General features: G+C 32.5%; 1 long non-coding RNA gene across 1 annotated transcript; it reads right to left on the bottom strand.

The window, feature by feature from the left end:
* Positions 1-357: 357 nt before the first annotated feature.
* Positions 358-4,102, bottom strand: LOC119371453 (uncharacterized). Its single transcript, XR_005179070.2, has 3 exons — positions 3,974-4,102; positions 783-1,177; positions 358-693 (listed from the first exon to the last, which is right to left on the bottom strand). It is a non-coding gene; the product is annotated as an uncharacterized LOC119371453 (long non-coding RNA).
* Between the last annotated feature and the right edge of the window lie 1,014 nt (positions 4,103-5,116).

Raw genomic sequence — 5,116 nt, 5'->3', positions numbered from 1 at the left:
AACTTTACATACATATGAACTACCTTAGCTACTACTATATCATTTGCCTTCATATTATATAAACAAGTCCTATGATATCTAAACATTAACAGTCATAAAACTCATAGTCCTAGTAAATTATAGATTTAGGGATTAATAAACTAAGTACATAAGTCTTCCTAAAATCCTCCGGCAAATTAAAAAAGTAATTAATCTCCATGGTATCACGTGCAATCTTCCTTCCTACCTTAATAATATCCTGTTGAGATAAGCCTTCGAATTTCATTAACTCAACATTAACAACCATTCTTCTTTCTACCCCTTTAGATGCATGCTTAAAATAGTTAGCAAGTCTCCCAATTTGTTCTCCAACAACCATCAAATTAACTAATTTATCCATTTCACCAGAAAATTCTTGAATAACTTTCCAGTGTTTGATGGTGCAACATGTGTTGTTTAAACAGAATGAGAAAATGCATGTATAGGTTTAGCACTTGTTTCTTCTTACTCATTACCTACCTCGCCATTAAAAATTGGTGGGAGACATGATTCATAATGACTTTGTTATTCTTGCTCATCTAACTCAATATCTTCTATTGCATCGGCTGGATTTTCGGCACCTTCTCTTGTAGCACTATCTTTTTCATAAACATAATCTAATTCATTATGAAAAGAAAATGGTTTGTTCCTCAATCCTCCTGCATCTCGGTGACTCTGCACAAAATTAAATTTTTTAGTGATGGATATACTTATACGAGTCAAATGCACTTTCTAAAAGTAAAAATAAGTTTTAACAGTAATACCTTAACCCAATTCTCTCAAACTTCATCGTCACAAGTAATGCACTTATCTCTTTCATTCCATCCAAATCCATTGCATCTTGGACCTCTCATTTCAGCAATTGCATGATAATTTGATCTAAAAAGTTTAACCCTTGAGTCAATACATGGATTAGCTTTCATTTGATAATTAGGAATCTTGCCTTTCATCATCTTCTCTATTTGAAGCTGGTAGCCAGATATAAATTGACCATCATCTTGTTTCCATCCACCCATATTAACAAGATCCACTAAACATGAAACTAAACCTGCGTCTTCAGCATTTGTCCATCTAACATAAGACCTCCTTGTCATTATGTAGCATTTTCCCTTTATCTTTTGAGGTTGCACTTCTTTGACCATTGTTAATATTATTCATCCTTAAAATTATCATGCATATGCATACATTACATAGAGAATAATATCATGAATGCATAATAAATATGCTAATCATATAATCTGATCATAAACAAAAAATAAACATTTATATCAAAATTAGAAAATCAATTAAGAATAAATCATAATTGAGAAATTGTCTACAAGGTAACAAGTGATTCATAAAAAATATAAAAAACAATCATATTATTACAAATAAACAATTCAAACAAATATTCATCCAACTCATACTGATACAAATTTGTAATTATTATAAGTTATTCCTATTTTCCCTCTATTTTTGAAAAAATTTCATTAGCTAAATTGAATCTAAAGTTATTCCATTCTGAAGAACTTTCTAGATGGTCAATTAGCTCTCCACCATAAACATCTTGAGGTCCTTGTTCCATTTCTTCATACTGATTTAACTCATTCTCCATTAGATCCGATTGCATGTTCATTCTAATAAAATCGTGTAATAAAGCACATGCTGAGATGATCCTAGAAACTGTCTTTATAGGATACCAAGGTGTGCATCTTAAAATACCCCACCTAAGCTTTAATAGTCCAAAACACCTTTCTATGACATTTCTTACTCGATAATGTTTCATGTTGTAGCATTCCTCTACTGTTCTTAGTTCATTACTAGTCTTCCAATCATTCAAATGGTATCTTTGACCTCTATAAGGGGTTAAGAAGCCATTTGAATTCATGTAACCAGCATCACATAAATGATAATATCCTATAATGAAAAATAAGCAATCTATTATTACTAAATATGAATTACATGATTTATAACACAAAAAAATTTAACTTTCTTATACATTACCTTGGGGAACTTTTAAAGGATTTTTTCTAGAAAGTGCATCTCTAAGTACTCTATTATCGTGTGCAGACCCCTCCGATCTAGGTAATATATATATATATATATATATATATATATATAGTGTAAATCTTGTGAACAGACTCCTAACACATTAGTTGAAAGATCTCCTTTCCTATTTATGTATATAACTTTATCTTTCTCTGCCACACGAACTTTAATATGTGTTTCATCTAATGCACCCAAACAATTCGACAAGATGTGTATATTTGTTAGAATTATATTCTGTGTTCAAAAAAAAAAAAAAATCACAAAGTTTTAACATAGGTAAATGAAATCTACCTTGAACCACTTCCATTTGTCATTAGAGTTATTTTCATCAACTGGTTCTTGCTTTTTTAGAAGAAGATGATGACATTTAAGTACAACATGTAGGACTGAATTAAAATACCTAGATATTGATTCTCTGCTCCTTCTAAAATATAATTGAGTTCCTCTATTTTTGGTATGATGTGAAACTATGTATAAAAATATATCTACCATTTCTTCCACACTCATATTCCTATTTCCATGTAACTTGCCGACTTATTTGAGAATCTCACACAATTATAAAAACACATCTGGTTCATTCTGAAATTTTCAATGCAAACTTCATCATCATTATGAATAAGTGTCTTAATATTTAGAAGTCTAACCTCCATTCATCGTTGAGCAGCATCACCAAATTTATAAGAAATATTTCTAGGAACTCTGACTTGTAACATAGCAATTGCATCCACAGCCATAGTCATCATTGCCATAATCGTTATCATCATTTCAATATAAATTACTATGCAAGAAGCAACCATCTCTTTCCTTTTAGTCAATGGAAGTCTTGCCATTATTGTAAAATATACATGCGTTAAATACATTTAAAATATAACAAGAAATTTATTTAATCAATTTCTAAAGTAAAGATAAAAAACTGATACAACTAATTTTACATTGAAATATAATTCTATACTCCAACAATAAGCACATATACACGAATGCATTTCTAGTAAGTTGGTGATTAGTTGGGTTTTGCCATTTTTCTCATTAACAAATTGCACATCTAATTATTTGTGAGTGAATGACTAAGTTTGATAGGTTTGCATAGTTGAGGATTTCTAATCTAAACTGGCAGGGGTAGCTTGTTATATCATGATTCTTTATTTATTTTTTGTTATTTTCTTCATTTATTTATTTATTTTCGGTTTCAAATATAGACTTAAGATAGAATAAATCCCTCGTCTAAAGGACTTCAATTATAAAATACACAATGTTCCTTTCTTTCCTCAGTCCACACGCCCCCAATCTCATGTCCATAAAGGAGTTGTTATCTTGAATATTAAAATATGATATTTTCTTTCTAAACATAGAATCTTATTTGAAAGCTGAATTAAAAATATAGTTATTAATATTTTGTTTCTAAACTCCATGTAAACTAACATGATTGTTAATTTGTAGCTATATATATATATATATATATATATATATATATATATATATATATATATATAAAAGCAATCCTGAAATGAGAACTGCAGGCACAGTACGAAATTCAATTCTTTATTATTTGGTTGTTTCTAGGTTACTGATTTTGGGCCTGCATTTATGGTTCTGATTTTAAGCATAAATGATCACTCAAAAATCACAAATAAGAAAACAAGAGATATTTCCATGGCATATTTGCAAGTTAGAAGAAGGAGAAGAACAACAAAGAACCCACAAGCAAGTAAAAATTGGTTATCAAAGAATCCACAAGCAAGTAAAAATCGGTTAACAAAGAACCCACAAGCAAGTAAAAATCAGTTTAATTAAGGAAACAAAAATCATTTTAATTAAGGGTTTGATCTAAAAATTATATACAAACCCAATCTTACTCTCAACGAGGACTGATAAGTGAGATTGTTCTTGGATTAAAAAAAAATAAAGAGATTAGAGATCTAGAGCTTACTTGATGTTTGCTTGAGAAACCCCTTAATAGTGATACTGCTTCTTCTTCTTCTTCTTCTTCTTCTTAAATGATAACGACATATAGAAGCTCAAAGGAAGAAAGGGAAAAATGGAGAGGGAGAGTGTATACGCTTAAATTTTGTCCCTAAAAGGTTTAGCGATGAATACACCATTTTCCTGTAAAATTGGATCGGGATTCCTGAACGCCCTGGTTTTGGACCAATGGTCCTTGGTTGAGATTGCTGATGTGTTTAACTATTTTTACTTTTTTGGGTTACCAGGTGTTTCGCGGTGAAACCGGGCCTGAGAAATGCGTTGGGCCCACCCGATACATTTTTTGGTGCACCGTCCACCCGGTCCAATTTTGTAAAAGTGAACTCAGTCCTATTGCGGGGCTTGACAATGGCATTTTTGCCTCGTCAGCCCTAGATGGGGCCACCCCACCCTCAAAGGTCTATAAATAGGCATTGGGGGTAGGTTTTAAGAGGAGGATTTTGGAAAACAAGGGGAGACTCTTGCATTTTTAAAACTCAACTCAAAAATCCTAAGGCAACTACTGTTAACCTTGGATTCAAGTTGAGGTCTAGCATTTAATCAATAAAAAAAAACCCCTCGTGATCAATCTAAAATCCTAAAAATACAAACTTTAATCTTGAAATTTGGATCATTGGATTGAAAACCAAGGAGTTGGGTTCTTTATCCATTTTTACTCAATCTCCTAACGAAACCACCAAAGGTAATTTCTGAGAACGTTTAATCTATCTTCTCGTCTTTTTCTTTTCTTTTTCGATGTTTAAGACATCTTTCTTGGTCTGGTTGTGAGGGAAACCAAGGATCAATCAAACAAGGGGTTCTGCACCTCTCTGGCGCGAGGCCTGCAAGAGTGTCATGCGCCACATCTTAATGCCCCACGCCACTAGTGCCCAGATCACCTGTTTTCATCGAAGAAACACTAGAAGCCTTCCTGATCTGGAAAAGGCCCCGCGCCACTACGTGTAGCGTGCGCCACAAGCATGAGACGAATGCCATAATCCCTTGTGGCCTAAGGCCTTTCAATTTAGAGGTCTTGAAAGAATAAAAATCCAATAAAGGTCTCGATTCGGTGATCCTGTGGCCAAGCTCCGACCTTAAAAGTTTCGTGACT

This window comes from Jatropha curcas, chromosome 8 (assembly GCF_041381405.1).
Source record: "Jatropha curcas cultivar XTBG-Jc1 chromosome 8, XTBG_Jcur_1.0, whole genome shotgun sequence".
NCBI classification, from domain to species: domain Eukaryota; kingdom Viridiplantae; phylum Streptophyta; class Magnoliopsida; order Malpighiales; family Euphorbiaceae; genus Jatropha; species Jatropha curcas.
This window is presented reverse-complemented; position numbering and strand designations above follow the sequence as displayed.